The sequence below is a fragment of the Furipterus horrens genome, unplaced genomic scaffold, assembly GCF_987537825.1.
Source record: "Furipterus horrens unplaced genomic scaffold, mFurHor1.1.pri manual_scaffold_5, whole genome shotgun sequence".
Lineage (NCBI taxonomy): Eukaryota > Metazoa > Chordata > Mammalia > Chiroptera > Furipteridae > Furipterus > Furipterus horrens.
Genome location: NW_028327175.1, coordinates 130992001 through 131015732, shown reverse-complemented (window position 1 = coordinate 131015732; position 23732 = coordinate 130992001). Strand labels below are relative to the sequence as shown.

General features: G+C 44.2%; 1 protein-coding gene across 1 annotated transcript in view; it reads left to right on the top strand.

Moving 5' to 3' along the window:
* Positions 1-5629: 5629 nt before the first annotated feature.
* RASGEF1A (RasGEF domain family member 1A) overlaps positions 5630-23732 on the top strand; it is a 93691-nt gene continuing 75588 nt past the window's right edge. Inside the window, exon 1 of the mRNA XM_090277811.1 lies at positions 5630-5716. The gene's annotated coding sequence lies outside the window, so the exon portion shown is untranslated. The remainder of the gene's footprint in view (positions 5717-23732) is intronic.

Below are 23732 nucleotides of genomic sequence, written 5' to 3'. Positions count from 1 at the left end.
CCTTCATTTATTAATACCTAGCTACCAAAATTAACAGTCCTATATCTATTAAAGAATATATTCTGTAACCTAAAACCTTTCCACAGTGAAAATCAAGGTGCAGATGGTTATTCATATTATCACTGAAAATCAATCAAGCAAAAAATTATAATTTGTATACTGTCATCTATACACATTATATTCACAAAACATTATGCATCTTGCTTAAATATAGAATATAGGGAGACATGAAAAAAAAAGCTGGGGTACCAATACTTATATCAGACCAAACAGATTTCACAGCAAAGGCCATAAAAAGAGACAAAGAAGGACATTTCATAATACTTAAGGGAATAATCTATCAAGAAGATATAACTCTAGTAAACATATATGCACCTAACATAGAAGATTCCAAATATATAAGGAAAATATTGGAAGACTACAAGAAGGATATTGACAGCAACACTCTCACAGTAGGGGACTAAAACACCTCATTGTCAACAACGAACAGATCTTCAGGCAAAGAAACATCAAGGATATTGAGGCACTGAATGACACTCTAGATCAAAATGACTTAGTTGATATATATATAGACTTTTTCACACCAAAGAGTGCACATGGAATATTTTCAAAGATAGACCAAATGGTAGGACATAGAACAAGCCTCAACAAATTCAAGAAAATTGAAATCATATCAAGCATCTTCTCAAATCACAATGGCTTGAAACTGGAAATCGACCCCAAGGAAAAAACTCAAAAACATTCAAACTCATGGAGAATGAATAACATATTAAATAATGAATGGGTTAAAAATGACATCAAGAAAGAAATCAAGAAGTTTCTGGAAACAAATGATAATGAACACACAACAGCCCAAAACCTATGGGACACAGCAAAAGCAGTCCTGAGAGGAAAGTTCATAGCAATACAGGCCTATGTCAAAAGGAGAGAAGAATCTCAAATAAAAAAATTGTAACCTACAGCTACAAGAACTAGAAGAACAACAACAAACAAAGCCCAGGGTGAGTAGAAGGAAGGAAATCATCAAGATCAGAGCAGAATTAAATGACATAGAGACTAAACAAACAATTCAAAAGATCAATAAAACTGGGAGCTGGTTCTTTGAAAAAATAAACAAAGTCAAGAAGCCTTTAACCAGACTCATCAAGAAAAAAAGAGAAAGGACCCAAATAAACAAAATCAGAAACGAAAGAGGAGAAATCACAACTGATATCACAGAAATACAAAGGATTGTAAGAAATTACTACAAACAACAGTATGGCAAAAAACTTGACAACCTAGAGGAAACTGACAAATTTCTGGAAACATATAATCTTCCAAAACTGAATCAAGAAGAAGCAAAAAGCCTGAAAAGACCAATAACAACTAATGAAATTGAGGAAGTAATCAAAAACTCCTGGCCCAAAAGCCCCAGATGGCTTCACAGGCGAATTTTACAAAACATTTAGGGAAGAACTAAGTCTACCCTTCTCAAGTTATTTCAAACAATACAAGAAGAAGGAAGACTCTCAAACTCTTTCTATGAAGCCAGTATTACCCTAATTCCAAAACGAGGTCAAGACACAACAAAGAAAGAAAACTACAAGCCAAAAGCACTGATGAACATAGATGCTAAAATCCTCAACAAAATTTTGGCAAACTGAATCCAGCAACACACTGGAAAGATCATACACCACGATCAAGTGGGATTCATCCCAGGGATGCAAGAATGGTTTAATATTCACAAATCAATAAACATAATACACCACATAAACAAAATAAAAGACAAAAATCACATGATTACATCAATAGATGTTGAAAAAGCATTTGATAAAATACAACACCCATTTATGATGAAAACACTTAGCAAAATGAAAATAGAGGGAGCATACCTCAACATAATAAAGGCCATATACAGGAAACTTGAAGCCAAAATCATACCCAATGAAGAAAAACTGAAAAGCATTCCTGTGAGACCAGGAACAAGACAAGGATTTCCACTCACTCCACTCTTGTTCAATATAGTCTTGGAAGTTCTAACCACAGCAATGAGACAAGAAAGAGAAATAAAAGGCATCCAAATTGGAAAAGAGGTAGTAAAACTGGCATTATTTCAGATAACATAATAGTACATAGAAAACCCTATAGACTCCATGAAAAACCTACTTGACGTAATAAGTGAATTTGGCATATTAGCAGGGTACAAAGTCAATATTCAGAAATCAAAGGCATATCTGTACACCAGCAATAAAATATCAGAGATAGAAACTAGAAAATAAAATCCTATTTACTCTAGCAACAAGAAAAATAAAGTACCTAGGAATAAACTTAATCAAGGAGGTAAGAGACCTGTACTTGGAAAACTATAGGACACTGAAGAATGAAGTTAAGGAAAATAGAAATAAATGGAAGCATATACCATGTTCATGCATGAGAAGAATCAACATCATTAAAATGTCCATACTACCCAAAGCAATTTATAGATTCAATGCAATTCCTATTAAAATACCAGTGACATATTTCACAGACTTAGAACAAAAACCTCAAAAATTTATATGGAACCAAAAAAGACCATGAATAGCCACAGCAACTTGATGAAGAACACAGTAGGAGGAATCACAATACCTGATATCAAACTATACTACAAGGCCATGGTAATAAAAACTGTCTGGTACTGGCATAAGAACAGACACATAGATCAATGGAACAGAATAGAGAGCCCAGAAATAAACCCCAGTCAACAAATATTTGACAAGGGGGAAGGAACATAAAATGGCATGAGAAGAGCCTCTTCAGCAAATGGTACTGGGAGAACTGGAGAGGGACATACAAAAAAAAAAGAAACTAGAACACCAGCTTACATCACACACCAGAATAAATTCAAGATGGATCAAAGACTTAAATGTAAGCAGGGACACCATAAAAGTCCCAGAGGAAAATATAGGCAGGAAAATTTCAGACATCCCACAGCAATATTTTTGACAATATATCTTCTAAGGCAAGGGAAATAAAGGAAAGAATAAATAAATGAGACTACATCAAACTAAAGAGTTTCTGCTCAGCAAAAGAAAACATCAGGAAGATGAAAAGGGAACCAACCACATGGGAAAACATATTTGCCTCAGACAAGGGACTGATCTCTAAAATATATAAAGAACTTATACATCTCAACACCAAGAAGACAGCCCAATTAAAAAATGGGCAAAGGACCTGAACAAACACTTCTGCAGAGAGGACATAGGCATATGAAAGAATGCTCAACATTACTAGTCATCAGAGAGATGCAAATTAAAACCACAGTGAGATACCACTTCACACCTGTTAGAAGGGCCATCATCAACAAATCAACAAACAACAAGTGCTGGCAAGGATGCGGAGAAAAGGGAACCCTTGTGCACAGCTGGTGGGAATAAGACTGGTGCAGTCACTATGGAAAACAGTATGGAATTTCCTCAAAAAACTAAAAATGGAACTGCCTTTTGAACCGGCATTTCCACTGCTAGGATTATACTTGAAGAATCTTAAAACACCAATTCAAAAAAGCCTATGCCCCCCTATGTTTATAGCAGCGCTATTTACAATAGCCAAGTGCTGGAAACAGGCTAAGTTTCCAACTGTAGATGCATTGATCAAAAAACTGTGGTACATTTACACAATGGAATATTATGCAGCAGAAAGAAAAAAGGAACTCCTACCATTTGTGACAACATTGATGGAACTAGAGAGAACTGTGCTTAGTGAAATAAGCCAGACAACAAAAAACAAATACCATATTGTGTCACCTAATACAGGAAGGTAATGAACAACACAAACAAAAGAGCAAAATTGAACTTGAGGCATGTAAACAAGGAGTAGACTTACAGCTACCAGGGGATAGGGAGGGAGGGAGAGAAGGTGGGTAAGTAAGGGAAGGGTCTAGTCAAGGAACTAGTATAAATGACCCATGGATATGGATAACAGGGTGGGGACTGACTGTGCGAAAAGTGGTGGGCTGGGTGGTGGGGGAGCAATGGGGGAAAAAGTGGGACAACTGTAAGAGAAAAACAATAAATAAATAAATAATATAAGGAGAGATGATGAAACAAAATTATTCTTGTATTGGTAATCACTGAAGTGGGGCCATTGGGTTTATTACACCTTCTTAGCTCCTACTTTTGTAAAGTCTGAAAAAGGTACTATAATTAAATGTTTTCATAAAGAAAAAACAAAACAAAGAATAATGTCAGACCATAACATTAATCTGTAAAACCCTCGGCAAGCTTTGTAACTCTCTAAGTCAGAGATGTAGTGGGCCGGTGACCAACCAGGTTCTTCACGATCCATCCACCTTGGAAGCTCCTGGAATCTCACTCTGTACCACATTCTCATTCATTTTCACACCATTCTGGCTTCCTCATTATTGCTAGCACATGCTCAGACATTCTCATCTCAGGGCCTTTGCATTTGCTGTTCCCTCATTCAAATGTTAGTTCTTCAAATTCATCATGGCTTGCCTCAGTCACCCTTTCAGCAAAGACTTCCTTGACCAACCAAAATAAAATAAAACTCCACAATTTGCACTCCTTATCCCCTCTTCCTGTCACACTTTTCTCTAGAACATCTGCATCATTTGGCATATGAAATGTTTTCTTGTGCTTTTATTGCCTGCTTCCTACAAGAATGCAAACTTTTCAGCCAGACAACGACATTCACACCAGTATCCTAGCGCCCAGACAAGGCACCTGGCATAGTAGGTGTTCAATAAAAATATACTGAATGAATGAATAAGAAAGGTCCTTGGTCTCTCCAAGGGATGCTTGTAGGGCACAACCCCATTCTTCCATCCAGGCACCTCCACCCTGTATGCTTCCTGGCCCCACATCTGTTTCACATTTACCTGAATCTGGGCTGCCTGCAAGGTTTACTCCTGATCCCTGTGGTGGTTGCCAGAGGACAGGGATGTCCCATTAGAGACACAGGAGGCTCCACTGGAAGCCAGAAGACTTGGATCCTCCTAAGCGTTTTTTAAAAATGGTGACTATGAAATCTCTTACGGTGATTTTGGATCCTTGCTCTGACACTTACCAACTCTAGGATCCTGCAAGGTCACTTCACTTCCCGGACCATCAGTTTTCTTATCTGTTCAGTGGGTACAAGACTAATACCAAAGTTATAGGTGGTTGTGATGGTCAAAGGGAGTAACCATAGAGACCAGGATTTGCCCACGCAAGTGCTTTCACTGTCAGATGCCACTGATAAAAATTTCGGCAACTTGCAGGGGTCCCCAAAAGATCTTTCACGTGAGGTGGCCACGTCACCTTTTGGGTTGTTTGTTGCCTTATCCTTTTAAAAATGAAAGCCTGGCCCGTTCTCGCTCTGCGCCCTCCCTCTTCGACCCCCACCTCCGACCCCGCCCAGCGTCTAGGCTACTCGCTCTACTTCTCCTGGAACCTCGTCTCGCAATTCCCTCTCAATGCGCCAGCCTGGAGCCCTACCTCTTCCAGAGTTCTGGATCCCCAGTCCCCGCCCCGGCTTCTTGCCTGCTCAGTGACCCATTCAGCGCTGCTTGCTCGCTCTCGCTCCCCCGCACCAGCTACGACGGAACTGCTCTGCCCGCAGCTGGCGCAGCGCGGGGGCGGTGGGTGGGCGGGTGCCTCGGGCCCCAGGCGGAGCATGAGCAGCCAGCGCCAGCCGCGCGCTGCTCCCGGCCGGATTGCGGCGCGAGGGTTGCGCGGGAGCTACGCTGGCCCGGACCCAGGTAGGCAGCGGTTGCCCATCTTCAGTCTCTTGGCGCGGTTCTGGGGACGTATGTGGAGGAGGGTGGGCGGGTGCCCAGCACAAAATTGCGGAGAACTCCACCCCTGGCTGGGCAGAGATGAGATCCCCAGCCCCGCGACCCTGCAAGGCACCGGGCGGTGTCAGCCTGGGCGTTGGGGAGTGCACTTGGCAGGAGGGGGTGGACACCGGCTGGAGGGTCTGCTGTCCCGGCCCGGGTGCAGAACAGGAAGCTGGGGAATCCGTGGAGCTCGGGGCTGCGCAGTTGGAAGTTTCCATTTGCTTGTCTGCCTTCTGGGCCCTGCAAAGGCATCTCACTCCCTTGCTATTTGGCGAGGAATTGGGGATGAGTTCATAATTTGAGGAGGCTGGCCTGGGCTCCTCTGCGCCATGGGCAGGGTCATTTGAAGGACCCTTGCAGGGAGCAGGGCCTGCATCAGGTGCAGCTCTTTCTGGTTGTATGTGTGATGGGGGAGAGGGCTCTGCTGTCTACGGAGTGACACTCATCAGGCCACCGCCCCCTGCATATCTAGCTGCTTCTGAGGGCTGAAGCTGATGGATATTCACAGGGATGCTGCCTGCCTTCTGGGAGCGGCTTAGGGGCTGAGATACCGTGGTGGCTGGGACTGACTCCTTTAGAGCTGAGAGTCCCATCTGGTTCACCCTTCCTACTAATGTCATTCTTTTCCCATCCTCTGGAACAAGGGAAGGGCCCAATGGCCACTTGCCCCAGGAGCCCAGGAAATACAGAGTCAGGTTGGTAGGCAGGGGAGCCTCACAGAGGCAGTGGCCTGTTCTGCCCCTCAGAGGTTTCCCACCTCCCTCTGGACAGTCTTGCCCAACTCAGCCTTACCTGGGTCCAGGCTCTTCTCTGACTGGAAAGGAGGCCTAGAGAGCAAGCCACAGCTCTGGTCACAATCAGAGAACTAAGGAGTTAGGAGGCCATAGGTCTTGACATCTGCAGACTCCTCTGAGACTCAATTTCTCCATCTGTAAAATGACACCAGGGTTTCAGTGACTTACAAGGACATTTCCCTCTCTGACATACAGGAACACTTTACAGTGAACTTCAGGATCCCAGCCCAGAATAGGAGGCAGGGATCCTGAGTGGGAGAAAGTGGAGGATTTTGGCTTGGGGCACTTGGGTGGGTTCTCTATCTCTCCAGCCTTTTTTTGTTCTTAGGGACCTAGGTTATAGTGACCCAGTAGCCTGGGCAGGGGGGCAGCAGAACTCACAGGCTTCTGAGAAAGGAGTGAGCAGTTTGGGCCCACATGCTGATATTCTCCCAGGGCAGCTGTTTGCACTCTTGCAAATGGCCCCTGGGTTTGGGAGCACAAGCAGGTGTCTCCATAGATGCCATGGTACCTGAATGCCAGCCAGAAAATTTGTTTTTCTTGAACTACCAGCCTATGGCTTCCTTCCACTTGGAAAATCATGGAAATGGAACAGTTCACACAGAGTAGAGGGATTTTTTTCTCTTTTCTTTTTGGGTGTAACTTAATAACTGCATGCAGAGAAGGAGGAGGGAGAAATGCTGGGACCAACAGCATTTGTGCTGGTCAGGCCTGAGCAAGGCGAGTGGCTGGTGGGCCCAGGCTGAGTGGGGAGGGTGTCCCTAGCACAAGTGGCCCCCCCAGGTAGATAAGGAACAGAGCCATTCCTCTGTCCCCTGGCCCTCCAGAGGAGAGCACACTGAGGCCAGATGCTTAAGTGTGGCCTGAGAGCCTCTGAGCACACTTGTCTCCCCATGTAGAATAATGAGTGGGATGAGCAGGATTATAATAGCTTTGGTTGACTGTTGATTTTTAGCCACAGAACCTCCTTCTCAAGCCACATGTGTCTTTGAGCCAAATTAATCAAGTAGGTCAAGTGAAGGTGCAGGGCTAGAAGCTGGGTCTTTAATGTCCAACCATTGCCCTGGGGTTGGAGTGGTGGTTCTGGTGGTCGTGGCGGTGGCTGGTGTAGAATGCACATCTGCATGACCCTTCCCCAAAAGAGTGCCCCCTGGCCTCCCCACCAGGCCTGTTGGGGTTGGGTCCCAGGGCCATGGTAGAAGGGACAGAGATGCAGATCAGGGCCTGTCCAGGTGGTTGTGACTCACTTTGGCCTCCAATCCTGGCCCATCTTCCTCTGCCCCTGCTGGAACTCCTCCTTCCTCCCTGTTCCCTCCTGAGGCCATCTGCTGCAGCCCTTGTCGCTAGAGCTGGTTTTCTCAGAACTGATATGTGCCTCCAGTGCCTCCTACCCACTCCAGGATGTGCTTGTTCCTTTGTCCTTGGTTACCCACCTCCATCTGATGAGTGTTTACTTAGCAACATGTTTTCCAAGCAGAGTGTGAGTAGGGGTGGGGGGCATCATCACTGGGTCTGAAGTAGTATCAGCAGGGAAAGTGCCATGGAGGGAGGGCCTCTGACACCCATTGGTCACATGTCAGAGCTCTCTTGCCTTAGGGTGTCTGAGGAGGCCATTCTCTTCTCTTTTCAGAGTGCATGCCCTTCTCACCTCTTCCTGGGCCCAGAGGGCTATGGATGCATGTGTATGTGTCAGAGAGTGAATGAAAACGATGCCCTGGCCTTGTCCAAAGGGGACTGGCATCTGTGGATCCATTCAGAGTGTCCCTGCACTAGGAACACCAGGAGCTGCCAGTCCAACAAACCTTGACCGGGATTTGAGAAGATCAGCAGAGGTCAGCCTGGCAGTGGAATGGCAGGAACCATGGAAGTAAAACCCCCCACAATGCCCTGTCTTGCTCAGAGTGTAGGGCCAGGGCCAGAGCCAGGGTGGAAGAGTAGGCTCCCTGGGGCAGGGAGACCCTTGAGCATGAACTTCCTGGGATGGGCCTCAAGACATGAAAAGAGGCTGTGAGAGGTGTCACCAAGAATTTGAAAGTGTTAGCATCCACTCTGATGCCCACCAGGGCCAACATGGGGTGGGGGTATGAGTGCTGCTTGTCTTCTTGGTGTCTCTGCCTGAGGGTGGAAAGTGTGATAGCCTCAGCTGTCTGAATGTTCTCATCTACATAAGAACCACATTTTCTAGTAACCACATAGGTGCATTTGAGCATGATTCAGGGCAACACCCAGTGGTCATGCCCTGGAAAGCTTCTCCCCATCTCACTTATTTGACAGGGTCAGTGCTGCGGTGCTGGGATGTGGACAGCACAGGAGAAAAGAGCCTCTTGTCCCTCTCCCCACCATGGTCAGCTACAATGCGGTGGGGACAGGCTGAGCCTATGCTGTCCAGGGTGGCAGAAGCTCAGATCCTGCCACGTCCCTTCTGAGTGGGCTGTGCAGTTCCCTGTGGTACAGGGTGCGTTCAGGGAGCAGTAGGCAAGCACCATCTCAAGGAGGAGAGTGAGTCTTTCTGACTTCAGAGGAAAGCAGCCCATTTCCGCTGTGGGACACATATGGTGAGTACCCTGAGTGAGGTAACCAGTCCCATGGGGCACAGTGTTGGGCACTTAGAGGGTACTTTGTTCCATTTGTGCAGCTCTTTCATCACCTCCTCATAGGTGAGGTGTTGCTGTCCTGGTTGACAGGTGAAATTACTTGCATAAAGTTTCTCCCAGCTTAAACACAACAACAGATCTTTCTCAGCTGTCTCCCTTTGCAGCTATTTTCCACCCTCTGTCCTCCCCTGCACAGGCAGACTTTGAAGCCATGTTCTCTGCTTGTTTACTCCACATCCTCACTTCCTACTCCAATCTGGTGTGCCCCCTTCACTCCAGAGAACTGGTCTTCAGAGGCCTTGTGGACATCTACAGGCCTTCATTGCCCCTATTCCCAGATATTTGCCACACCTGGGCTCTACAGACCTACCCCTGGGCCTCCATGTCCTCTAGCCTTTCTGCAGACCTTCCTGCAGGCTCCCTCTCCTCTCCTGGGGCACTTAGTGGTCCCAGTCCTCAGGTCCTGGACCTATATTGTCTTCTTCCCAGCCATAGCTTGTTTCCTCCTTGATGCTGATCCCTTTCCAACTTGAATCAGCCCCTCCTGACCTCTGGCTCTGTCAACATTCAAGCCAGTGCCTGCTGGGTGCCTCCCAGGTGACTACGGGCAATCTGTTCACTGTCACTGCACTCTGAACCTCTCCTGCCCTCTGTTCCCCATATGAGCAGGGGGGACAGTTGGTGTTTCACTTGTGCCTCTATCAGGTCCCCTTTGTAAGGACTGAGTAATCAGCCAGTCTGGCCCTCCACCCTAGACCTCTCTTCTACCCACTTCCACCTGTCCCTGACCACTGCCACCTCCACAGGTCAGGCTCCTCTCCCTTGGTCTGGACAACTGCAGCAGCCTCCTTCCCCTATAGCCTGTTTTCACACCACAGCGAGGCAACCTTTTTAACCTTCTCTTTGTAAAGATGCTCAGAGCCTTCTGCTTCTATGCAGGTGCCCCTCTCCCCACTTGGTCAGCTCTCAGCCTTCCTGGGGGTGCCTTTTGTGTGTGCGTGCTGTGTGCCAGGCACTCTGGGCCTCTGCTGGTGCTGCCCTGTATGATTGTCAGTTGTGACCCCTTGGAGTCAAGTGTACACCTACTTGTCCCCAAATGAATCCTGAGCTCAGAAATGGTGGCCGCAGTGGTAGACTCAGCAAACATTTGTGGGATGTGTGGAAAGTCTGTGAGCAGTTGTGTGGTGGGGTAGAGGCACAGATTCGTGTCTGACAGCCTGTGGGGAGTGGGGGGAAGGGAAGTGCCATGTTGCTATCCCCATTCAGGGAGAAGAGAGGGGAGCAGACCCACAAGCCCTGGAACAGGCAACGGGGCAGGTCTCTAGGGATCTAGAACTATTCAGGAAGGAGTAGTGGGGGTGGGGCTGGGAGGCCAGCCTCCTGCCTGTTGTCACCACCACTTCCATCTATCCAAATGTCACCCTGAGACTCTACCTTGAAGAGAGTTCTCCCTGAATCTGGTTGTCATGGCAACTCTGTTAACAAAGAGTAGAGGAGGCTGTGGAGGAGGCTGGCTCACCCAGAAGCCGAGGGGGCTGGGAGAGTATGTGTTCTGGTGGATTTATTAGTAGAGCCCAATTTCCCACCCCCGCCAAAGCTGCTCATTGTACAGGCCACTCTGCTGAGCTGGTTTGCTGGTGAGGCTCTCTGAGACTCTGGTATCCAATCTCTCCTGATGTGAATGTCATGAAGCCTCAATTCCATCTGGGTATGGCCTGGATCCCAGCTGTAGCTGGATCACTGGGAAGGCCCAGGGAGGCCTTCGACTTGAGATGTGCGGTGATGTGTCAGCCATAGCATCGAGCACTTCCTGGGGCAAGGAGCCCCATTCTGTCACTGCAGAAACCCAGGTCAAAGGCCCAGACTTCTGCCTGAAACTTCTCTGATAATGGGTTCTGTGCCCAAGCCCCTCTCAGCTATGAACTCTGAATAGGCCCTCTCTGGTTTCATGCCTCCTCTGAGGCTGTGGTCTTGATTCAATGAGGTAACTTGGCCCTGGCCATGATGACTGCAGAGGGTTGGCCTCAGTTGCAGGACTCAGATTTCAGCTCTCAGAGCTGTGGGACAGGGAAGAAGAGTGAGAGGCTGCAGACAGACATGTTATTGGATGAATAGCAATGATAAACAAAGCCTAATACATGAGTAGGGCTCATGAACTCTAGAAGCTGTCATTGGTCAGTGCTCTATCAGTAACTGCTGGGCAAGGGAAGTGGGGGAAGGTCTGGGCAGAAGAATGTCCCTTCATAGGTGCTGACAGGTGAAATAGGACAGAGGTAGAGCTGAGACCCGGAGAAGGGGTGGCACCCAGGTGCCCATGGAGGGAGGTAGATGTGGAGGGGCTATTAGACACAAGCTGATCCAAGGTGGGTGTGAAATTGTCACCTGTGTAGTGGCAAGGTTCCGAGACCTTAAGAACCCTGCCTGAGGCCGGATAGCCAAGGCCTGCCCCTTACTATTAATACATCACTATGATGTTTGGAACCATGTGAAACCCACACTGAGGTGTTGCTCACCCCTTCCCTGAGATGGACTCAAACAAAGCCATTGAAGAACCAGAGGAACCTGGGGAGTTGTGAGGTCATAATCCCATTCCCTGAGGTGCAGGTGCAGATCCTGCGTGCCAGGTCCGAGCTGAATAGGGGCAGAAGGAGGGAGTATGGGGACTTCAGTTTAGAACAGAGTGCTTAGGGCAGCCTTACTGGGAAGGCAGAGCTTGAGCAGAGCCCTGAGGGAAGGAGGAAGCGGGAAACCACAGTGACATCTGGAGGCAGGCAACACTCTGCAGAGGGAACAGCTAGTCTCATTCTCTGAGGTGGAAAATGCTGGCATGTCTGGAAACCCAAAGAAAGCCAAGGACTTGGGCCAGGGTAGTCAACAACTCTGGGCCACTGATGATGTGTCACTCTGGGATGAGTCAGTGGACTGTGGCTTGACTGGGGTCTTATACTGCCTACGGTTCATCCATGTTTACATGTGGATGGCTTCAGCAGAGGGGCACCTGACCTACCACACCAACTATGTCCTCAGCTCCAATGTGAGAACTCTGTACCCCCTCCAGGAGAGATCCTGGGGCATGCTGCTTGGGAGAAGGGACTGAGATGGAAGAATTAGTATGGAGTTTGGGGCACTCTGGGAAGCCAAAAGAGAGGCATGGCCTATGTGTGGCCATGTGGGAGGAGACTCTGGGAAGGCCATTGCACCTTCTTTCTCATCTTTCCTTTTCCTCTGCCCCAGCTCTTTCTTTCTCTGATATGGAGGGTGCTCCTTGCCCCCCTTAATTTACAAATCCTGGTGTTGTATTTATTTTATTTCAAAAAGTAAAAAGGGTTCATATAGAGTATGTCTCCCCCCATCCTTAGATCTCCCTTCATTCTTGCAAGCTCCTGGCTCCTCTCGGAGCAGAACCTGTGGCTATGTTTCTCAGTACCCTCCTGACATTCTTGGTCTATACAGGTGGGTAGTGCATTAGTCCTGGTTATGCAGTGGCAGAAACATGTCACGGACCATATGCCTTGCTTTGTTTCTCTTCACGGCGCATTTTGGAGTCCCCTCTCAGTGTACATAGAGTGGCCTTGCTGTTTTTAACACCTGCTTGGCATCCCACTGATGGAAGTTTCAAAATTCATTCATCCAGACACTCAAAGGTAGCTATTCAGACTGTTCACTCTTATTTCAGTGAGCATCCTTGCACATGTATCATTTTGCATACATGTGAGTGTATTGGTAGGATAAATCCCTAGGAATAGAATTGCAGGGTGAAAGGGAGGTGAATTTGTAAATTTGATAGACTTTGCGAACCTGTCCTTCATAGCCATATTAATATATAGTCCTGTTGTCAAAGTATGTGAGCATCTGTTTCTCCACCCCTTTGTCTTTGCCAAATAGATGGATGAGAAATGGTTATCTCGTTGCAATTTTGTTAGCATTTCTCTTACTGTGAATGAGATCAAGCATACTTTCATATATATAGGATCTACCTGTATTTTCTTTTGTGTTTGGGTTAACACTTATTTCTGTTGGGTTTATGATATTTTTCTTGATTCATAGAAGTGCTCTATATATTAAAGAAACTGACTCTTTGCAGTATGAGACTCTTTGCACATCTATTCCCTAATTTATTGTGTGTTCACTTTCTTCGTGTGTGTGATTTTTGCATGAAGATTTAAAAAAAATTATGTAGCCAGAACATGATTCTTTTTAAATTTATTTTTATTGTTTTTCTATTACAGTTGTCCTACCTTTTCCCCCATTGCTCCCCCCCTTCCCAGCCCACCCCATCTCCCACAGTCAATCCCCACCCCATTGTCCATGTCCATGGGTTATTAATACTAGTTCCTTTACTAAACCCTTCCAATACTTATCCCCCCTCCACGACTGGTAACTGTTACTCTGTTCCTTGTTTACATGCCTCTGGTTCAATTTTGTTCATTTGTTGTGTTGTTCATTAGTCTTCTGTACTAGGTGATATTATATGTTTTGTTTTGTTGTTGTTGTTGTTGTTGCCTGGCTTACTTTGCTAAGCATAATTCTCTCTGGTTCCATCCATGTTATCGCAAATGGCAAGAGTTCCTTCTTTCTTTCTGCTGCATAGTATTTCATTGTGTAAATATACAACCGTTTTTTAAAAGTATATTTTATTGATTATGTTGTTACAATAGTTCCAATTTTTCCCCCTTTTGTTCCTCTCCACCCAGTACCCCCCCCTTTCCCCAGCATTCCCACCCCCTTAGTTCATGTCCATGGGTCATGCATATAAGTTCCTTGGCTTCACCTTTTCAATATTGTTATTTTTAATTAATTTTTTATAACAATAAAAAGTACCCCTCAGACTTAAGATCCTTTATAATCTTATAAAGGACAATGGGCGAAGGTCTTGTGCTCCTCTAGCTGCTTCAAGTTGGACATGGTTGTTGTCCTACCTACCATTGGGTCCAGAAATCCCTAATAAGAGTCGGGGTGTAGCGGGGAAGGTGGCCTTCCCACATGGAGAAGGATCTTGCAGACTAGATCAGTTGGCTGTCCTCAGACAATGGTGTGCTTGATTTAACAGGCTGGCATCCTTGTTGTATTAGACAGTCACTCAGGTAATGAGATCATAGGCTTATGCCCTCTGGTTCAGTTTTGCTTGTTTGTTTTTATTGTTCATTAGTCTCCTGAAATAGGTGATATCATATGGTATTTTTCTTTCTTTGCCTGGCTTTTTTCACTAAGCATATTCTCTCTAGTTTCATCTATGATGTTGCAAATGGTAGCTCTTTCTTTCTTTCTGCTGCATAGTACTCCATTGTGTAAATGTACCAGTTTTTTGATCCACTCATCTGCAGATGGGCACTTAGGTTGTTTCCAGCATTTGGCTATTATAAATAGCACTGCTATGAACATAGGGGTGCATAAGTTCTTTTGAATTGTTGTTTCAGGATTGAAGGGTATAATCCTAGCAGGGGAATAGTGGGTTCAAAAGGCAGTTCCATTTTTAGTTTTTTGAGGAAATTCCATACTGTTTTCCATAGGGGCTGCACCAGTCTGCATTTTCACCAACAGTGCAGTAGGGTTCCCATTTCTCTACATCTTCACCAGCAGTTGTTGTTTGTTGATTTGTTTGATGATGGCCATTCTAACTGGTTTGAGGTGGTATCTCATTGTGGTTTTTATTTGCATCTCTCTGATGGCTAGTGATGTTGAGCATTCTTTCATATGCCTATGGACCCTCTGTATGTCCTCTACGGAGAAGTGTTTGTTCAGGTCCTTTGCCCATTTTTTAATTGGGCTGTCTGTCTTCTTGGTGTTGAGATGTGTAAGTTCTTTATATATTTTGGAGATCAATCCCTTGTCTGAGGTATCATTGGCAAATATGTTTTCCCATATGGTTGGTTCCCTTTCATCTTGCTGATCTTTTTTTTTTTTTTTTTTGCTGAGCAGAGACTCATTAGTTTGTTGCAGTCCCAGTTGATTATTTTTTCCTTTATTTCCCTTGCCTTAGGAGATGTATCAGTGAAAATATTGCTATGTGGGATATCTGAAATTCCCCTGCCAATGTTTTCCTCTGGGACATTTATGGTGTCATGACTTACATTTAAGTCTTTGATTCATCTTGAGTTTATTCTGGTGTGTCGTGTAAGTTGGTGGTCTAGTTTCATTTTTTTGCATGTCCCTGTCCAGTTCTCCCAGCACCATTTGTTGAAGAGGCTCTTCTCATGCCATTGTATGCTCCTTCCCCCTTTGTCGAATATTAGTTGATCGCGGACACCTGGGTTTATTTCTGGGTTTTCTATTCTGTTCCATTGATCTATATGTCTGTTCTTATATCAGGCTGTCTTGATCATAGTGGCTTTGTAGTATAGTTTGACAGCAGGTATTATGATTCCTCCTACTATGTTCTCTGTTTCAAGATTGTTGTGGCTATTCAGGGTATTTTTGGTTCCATATAAACTTTTAAAATATTTGTTCTAGGTCTGTGAAATATGTCACTGGTATTTTAATAGGGATTGCATTGAATCTATAAATTGCTTTGGGTAGTATGCACATTTTAATGATGTTGATCTTCCCACCCATGAACATGGTATATGTTTCCATTTATTTGTATTTTCCTTAATTTCTTTCTTCAGTGTTATGTAGTTTTCTGAGTACAGGTCTTTTATCTCTTTGGTTAAGTTTATTCCTAACTCCTTTATTTTTCTTGTTTTTATAGTAAATGGGATTTTTTTCTAGTTTCTATCTCTGATTTTTTATTGTTGGTGTACAGAAATGCCTTCAAGTTCCGAATATTACTTTGTACCCTGCAATTTTGCCGAATTCATTTATTATGTCGGGTAGCTTTTAGTGGAATCTATAAAGTTTTATATATGCACTATCATGTCATCTGCAAAAAATGACAGTTTTACTTCCTCTTTTCCAATTTGGATGCCTGTTATTTCTCTTTCTTGTCTGATTGCTGTGGCTAGAATTTCCAAGACTATGTTGATTAGGGGTGGAGAGAGTAGACATCCTGCCTTGTTCCTGATCTCAGAGGGAATACTTTCAGTTTTTGTCCACCAAGTATGATGTAGGCTTCAGGTTTCTCATATGTGGCCTTAATTATGTTGAGGTATGCTCCCTCTATTCCCGTTTTGCTGAGTGTTTTCATCATAAATTGGTGTTGTACTGTATCAAATGCTTTTGTAGCATTGAATGATATGATTATGTAATTTTTGTCTTTCAATTAATTCATGTGGTGTATTACATTTATTGATTTGTGAATATTACACCTTCCTTTTGTCCTTGGGATGCATCTCACTTGATCTTGGTGTATGATCTTCTTAATGTGTTGCTGGATCCAGTTTTTCAATATTTTATTGAGGTTTTTAGCATCTATATTAAACAGCAATATTGGCTTATATTTTTCTTTCTTTGTTGTGTCTTGACCTGGTTTTGGAATTAAGGTAATACTGGCTTCATAGAAAGAGTATGGAAGTCTTCCATTTTTCCTGGATTGTTTGGAATAGTTTGAGAAGGGTAGATGTTAGTTCTTCCCTAAATGTTCTGTAAAATTCAGCTGTGAAGCCATCTGGTCCAGGGCTTTTGTGTGCTGGCAGTTTTTTGATTACTGCTTCAATTTCACCCTTTATCTATCTGTTCAGGCTTTCTACTTTTTCTTGATTCAATTTTGGAAGATTATGTGTTTCTAGATTTTTCCATTTCATCTAGGTTGTCAACTTTCTTGCCATATAGTTGTTTGTAGTAATTTATTACAATCCTTTGTATTTCTGTGATATTGGTTGTGATTTCTCCTCTTTCATTTCTGATTATGTTTATTTGGGTCCTCTCTCTTTTTTTCTTGATGAGACTGGCTAAAGGCTTGTCAATATTGTTTATCTTTTCAAAGAACCAGCTCCTACTTTCGTTGATCTTTTGAATTGTTTGTTTAGTCTCTATGTCATTTAATTCTGCTGATGATTTCCTTCCTTCTACTCACTCTGGGCTTTGTTTGTTGTTGTTGTTCTAGTTCTTGTAGCTGTAGGGTTAGATTATTTATTAGAGATTCATTCTATCCTTTTTAGGTAGCTATGAACTTTCCTCTCAGGACTGCTTTTGCTGTATCCCATAGGTTTTGGGTTATTGTGAGCTCATTATCATGTGTTTCCAGAGACTTTTTGATTTGTTCCTTGATGTCATTGTTAACTCATTCATTATTTTATATCATATTCATTGCCCATGAGTTTGAATGTCTTTGAGTTTTTTCCTTGAGGTTGATTTCTAGTTTCATGGCATTGTAATCTGAGAAGATACTTGATATAATTTCAATTTTCTTGAATTTTTGAGGCTTGTTTTATGTGCTACCATGTGGTCTATCTTTGAAAATGTTCCATGTGCACTTGAAAGGAATGTATATTTTGCTTCTTTGGGGTGAAAAGTTCTATATATATCAACTAAGTCCATTTGATCTAGAGTATTGTTCAATGCTTCAATATCCTTGGTGTTTCTTTGCTTCAAAGATTTGTCCATTGTTGACAATGGGGTGTTAAAGTCCCCTACAATTAGTGTGTTGCTGTTGATATCCTTCTTGTACTCTTCCAAGGTTTTTCTTACATATTTGTGTGCTCCTATGTTGAGTGCATATATGTTTACCTGGGTTATGTCTTCTTAGTGGATTATTCCCTTAAATATTATGAAATGTCCTTCTTTGTCTCTTTTTATGGCCTTTGCTGTGAAATCTGTTTTGTCTGATATAAGTATTGTTACCCCAGCTTTTTTTTTTTTCATGTCCATTTCCTTGGAATACGTTTTTCCATCCCTTCACTTTCAATCTGTATAAATTTTTTTTGTTTTGAGGTGTGTCTCTTATAGACAGCATATATGTGGGTTTTGTTTTTGTATCCATTCAGCTCCCCTATGTCTTTTGATTGATGCATTTAATCCATTTACATTTAAGGTTATTATTGATAGGTACTTATTCATTGTCATTTTTCCCCTTTGTACTTGTATTTCTCTCTGTGTCCTTCTGTTTCTTCATCTTCTCAAAGCAGACCCTTTAGCATCTCTTGCAGTGCTGGTTTGGTGGAGATGTATTCTTTTAGCCTTCTTTTGTCTGGGAAACTCCTTATTTCACCATCCATTTTGAATGAGAACCTTGCTGGTTAGAGTATTCTTGATTGTAGGCCTTTTTTTTTTTTTCATTGCTTGGAATATTTTTGCCATTGCCTTCTGGCTTGTAGCATTTCTGTTGAGAAATCAGTTGATAGTCTTATCAAAGCTTCCTTGTATGTTATCTGCTGTTTTTCTCTTGCTGCCTTTAGGATTATCTCTTTGTCTTTGAATGTTGCCATTTTAATTATGATGTGCCTCGGAGTGGGCCTTTTTGGGTTCATCTTCATTGGGACCCACTGTGCTTCCTGGGCTTCCATGACTTTTTCTCTCATCAAGTTAGGGAAATTTTCTGTCATTACCTTTTCTCTCAGGTTTTCTATCCCATGCTCCTCTTCTTCTTCTTCTTGTATTCCTATGATACAGATATTGTTTTGTTTCATATTATCCTGCAGTTCTCTTAAACCCTCTTCATTCTTTTTGTTGTTTTTTTTTCATTTTGTTGCATTGTCTGTGAATTTTTTTTCTATGTTGTCCTCTAACTTACTGATCCGATCCTCTGCTTCGTTTAGCCTGCTTTTGATTGCTTCTACTGTGTTCTTCAGTTCAGAAATTGTATTCTTCATTTCTTCCTGGTTCTTATTGATAGTTTCTATGTCTTTTTTTATGCTGCTATTGTTCTCAGTAAGTTCCTCGTAGCTTCCCTGAAGTTCTTTGTGGTTTCCCTGAAGTTCTTTGTAGTTCCCCTAGAGTTCATTGTAGTTTTCTTTGCGTTTGTTGAGTTCATTGAGCTTCCTCATTACTATTGTTTTGAATTCCATGTCTGATAGTTTGCTTGCCTTTATTTCATCTATCCCTCTTTCTGGGAATTCCTCCTTTCCATATGGTGGGGTGTTGTTCCTGTTTGGTGGGGTGTTATTCCTCCTCCCCTTTTTGGGTGGCTGGTTTTGTTTATTTCTCCTTCTTAGTTGGTCTGCTTTTATTTTCTGTCTTTGTGGTGTGACCTTCTGGGGTAGGAATCTGTGTGATTTAGTGGTGCAGACTCCTTGATCTCCTTAACTTGATGCTCTTGCGATGTCCTTTATTTCTTTAATTTGGACTCTCTAGTAGTATTTGGTTTTGTTTGTTGTGTTGCTCTTTGGTGGGTCCTTCCCTTAAATTAGCTGAACGAGTGTCATTGTGCCCACTTCTGAGAGCTGTTGAGCTGCCTCTGGCTGATGCCTCTTGGAGGGGCGTAGTCTGCTTATGAGATTTCTCTCGTAGCACTGGGGTTGAGTCTGCCCTGGGATCTGGTCTGCTGCTCCTCCAGTTTTTTTCTCCAGAACCAGCATCCAGAATTTTCCAAAGCTCCTCTAGTTCATTTCACCTTCTTTAGGCTGCAGTGCAGGTCGAGCATGGCAAGTGTGCTTTTTCCTGCCAGCTGGCAGGTGGGTCAGGGCTGCGACAGGTGTGAGGGTCAGGGTGGGTGGTAGGGACGCGTTCCGCTGTGCTGGCATGCCGGCTAAGGGAGTTCTCCTATGCTGGCCGGGGCTGCACAAGCTGGTGACGTTCCCCTGCACTGGCAGTGGGTGGGCTGGGGGCGTTCCCTCGCGTTGGCTGGTATGTGCACAGGCCAGTAGCTATCCTCTGCTCTGGCGGTGGGAGGAATGGGGGCGTTCGGCCGTGCCGGCTGGCGGGGACATTCCCCTGTGCTGGGCAGGCGCTCAGCCTGGTGCAGTTAGTGTGGGGGCCAAGGGCGCCCCTGCAAGTGGGCTCCTGCATGTGCTCCTCAAGGATCTCACCCTGCCTCTAGCATTTCCTCCCCAATCCGCAATAAACAATTTTTTTAAAAGAAAAAAAGATAAAAAAAAACCCCAAAACCGTGTAAAAAAAAATGCTGCTCCCAGCCTCTCAGAGCTAAACGTCACCTGGCCAAGTCCTGGCTCTGCTGGTGGGCACAGCCTGGATCTCTACCTCCGACTGCTCTTAGGGGAGACCCAGGGGCATTGAGAAAACTTAGTGCTCCTCCGGCTGCTGCTCAGGGAACCAAGCCAGCCAGAACTCATGCTTCTCCCTGTCCCCTCCACAAACCTCACCAGACAGGTCATTCAAAGGCAGCCTCCTCCACCACCAGCAGTGCCAAGGCTGAACTCCCGCCAGTGTCCAGATGTTAACAGATGCTCTGTCCACATTCAGCTGAAACTATAGACCAGTCTCAGGAGCAAGCAAGGGCAGCCTGTCCTCACTCATCTGCCATCTTCAGAATCTCCCCAGAACATGATTTTTAATGACTTTGTAATATACATATTAAGTCTAAACCCTGTGAAATTACTGTTTCAGTAGGTCACAAATGATTGCCTACTAGTAATTTCATGGGGCTATTCTACTCAGAAACTATAAAGAAATTCTTTTGTTTGCTTCTCATAGGTTTAGTTTTGTTTTTCAAATGTCAATATTCACTCCATCTGGTAGGACTCAAACTGCATTTTTTTCCAGATGGCCACCCATTTGTCCAACACCACTCAATAAATAATTACCTTTTCTTCACTGATATGAAATATTACCATTATCATATACAGTACTAAGTTGCTATATGTTTTTGAGGTTATTTTTAAGTTTTCTTGTTTGCTTTGTTGCTCTGAATGTCTATTTATGTGCTGATACCATGTTTTAAAGAGAATGGAATAATGAACCCCCACATTCTCATTATTTAGATTCAGCAGTTAAGATTTTACCAGCATGCTTCACTTAATAATTTTTCTTTCTCCTTCCTCCCTTTCTCTCTTTTTCTTTTCTTTTGCTCTTATTCTTTTTACTTTTGCCTGAAGTATTGAAACCAAATCCATGACCTCAGTAACTTGTCCCTATATATTCCAATGTGAATCTCTAAAACAAACCAGGCCATTTTCAAGCAAAACTACACAATCATTACCACACTTTACAAAATTAACAGCAATTTCTTGCTATCATCTAACACCTAGTATATATTTGTTTTTCTTGTCTTGAAAATGCCTTTTTACAGTTGATTTGTAAAATTGGTAACTAAACTAAATGCATAATGTGGCATCTGGTTTTTATTTTTCTTAAGCCTCTTTAATCTCAAGCAACCCCCCCTTTACCCATTACCTTTTTTTTAAGCCATTGGCTTGTTGAAGAAACTTGGTCACTTGTCTGTAGACTGTCCTATTTTTGAGACTTGTGTGTTTACTTCCTCACAATGTCATTTAACTAGTTCCTCCACTCCCAGTATTTCCTCTAAACTGGAATATGGCTCAAACAACTTCATTTTATAGGGTTTATGTAATTTTGGCAAGAATGTTTCATGGTGCTAACCCTGTTCTTGGCATGGCATTGCAGCAGGAGTCTACCAAGTCAGGTATGTTGCAGTGGGTGTGAACGTGGTATGATAGACCCTCATTTTCTGGTGTCCATTCAGCTGTCCTTTTGACAGTTTCAACTATTGATAACCACTGTCTGAGTCAAATATGACATCCAGGGTTTTCTTTATATTGATATTTTGTCATTTCTTTCAAATGCATCTGTGGAATTCTTCTGTAAAGAATGTTTCCTTATCAGCTAGGGTTATTTGGTTTCCCTGAAATCATTTCATTAACCAAAGCAGGATGAGTGCTTAATTCTTTCCTTTGCCAACACATGGTTCCTTCTGGTCTTTGCAATTTGTGCTTGTCTCCATAACTTAGCAGCCTCTTCCAACCACACTCCCTTTCATCAAGTTTCCTTTACCATTTTTCCATGCACAACCCTCTATTTACTGTAGTATTCCTTTACCTGCTAGGACTTTGCAGGCCATATTAACTGTGCTGGTATTTACTGTGGTTGTCACTGCAGCTGACCAGTCCCTGGTTATGGCATTGCACTCATGGGGGTGGCAGGCCTAACCTGGTTTTCCCATCAGTCCTGACATGTTGAGGAATGACCTTACAGCAGCTGAGGCTTTTCGCTCAGAATTTCTTATCTTGTTATTGCAGAATGCCTGTGCATTTGGGAGGCTGGTGAAGAGTATGCATGAACTGAGACCTGCCTGGGATGTGGGAAGTGCATCCCAGCTGTCTGTCCTTTCTCTGTCCATGGGTGTCACTGATGTGAGCTATCTGTCCATTAGGAAAGAGGGTGGGAGAGGAAACTGAAGGCCCCAAGACCCACAATTGATTGAAACCAAAGAGGCACCTCTGCATGGTGCATACATTAGGGTGTGTCCAACAAGTAGCACCTCCATGAGATGGCAGAGTTCACAGTTGTAGGAGACACTGGACCCAGAACAGTGGGGGAGACAGGGAACATATAGTATACATACAGGAGCTGGTTATTCACAATGAAGGGCCTAAGGAGGTGGAAATGTGTGATGAAGAAGCACCTTGGAGTTGCTCTGATGTAGTCTCTCCAGACACAGGCAGAGGCAGGGCAGTAAGGCCAGGCGAGCCTGGCAGGTCCTTGGGCTCTGGTCCCCAGCTCAGACCCTACCACATTCATGCTGACTTTTGGGGATCTGAGCTCTACCCCAGTCCTGTTGTGCCTCCTTCAGGGTCTGATGAAGTCCCTTGTGGGTGGGTTGCTGGTAGGGTGGGTCATGGGCAGTAAGCACCAGGTCTCTGACTTCATTGGCCAGAAGAACCCACTAGGGGAAGAATGTACACCTAGAAGCCCTCCTTTCTTGAAGGAAGACTGTTTGCAGTCTGGCCTTGACCTGCACACTCTGCACTAGTAAAGTGCCTGGCTCAGAGTGGGGGCATCGGCAGCTAGGGTTTAGTGGTGCATGAATGAAACGTTGCAAGTGTACAGGCAGCCTTCTCTGTCCTCCCCTACCCCCATCCATGTCTGCTGAATGAGGGACCTGGCAGATGCTACCTGGCTCACAGCACATGTGGTGAGGTCACAGAGGTGGCCACACAAGGGGTTGCTTGGCCTGATGCACATCCAATTCTACACTGTGTGTGTGTGGGGGAAGTCCAGAGGTGTGGGACCAATAATGGGCTCTGCTCGCTTGGGAGCCCAGGGAGTGTCCCCATAGGTGACATGTTGAGGACAGCAGCAGAGCAATGGACAAGGGCCCAGAGGCAAGAGAAAGTGAGTTTCTTTTTATTTTATTTAATTTATTTTTTGGTATGTTTTATTGATTATGCTGTTACAGTGGTCCCAATTTCTTTTCCCTTTGTTCCCCTTCACCCAGCAACCCCCCTCCCTCCAGCAGTCCCCTACCCTTAGTCCATGTCCATGGGTTGTGCATAAAGCTCTTCTCAACATCCCCCTGTCTATTCCCCACCCTCCTACCTTGCTTCTTAATTCCTGCACCATTTCCCTCCCTCTCCCCATTCCCCCTCCCAGTTGCCCTCCCCCCAATGCTCCCCATGCCTATGATTCTGTTCCTGCTCTCGTTGTCTGCTTAGTTTACCTTTGTTCCATTCCCTAGCTTCTGTTGTTGGTAGTTGTGATACTGTTTTCATTTTAATGTTCATAGTTTTGATATCCTTTTTCTTAAATAAGTCCCTTTGA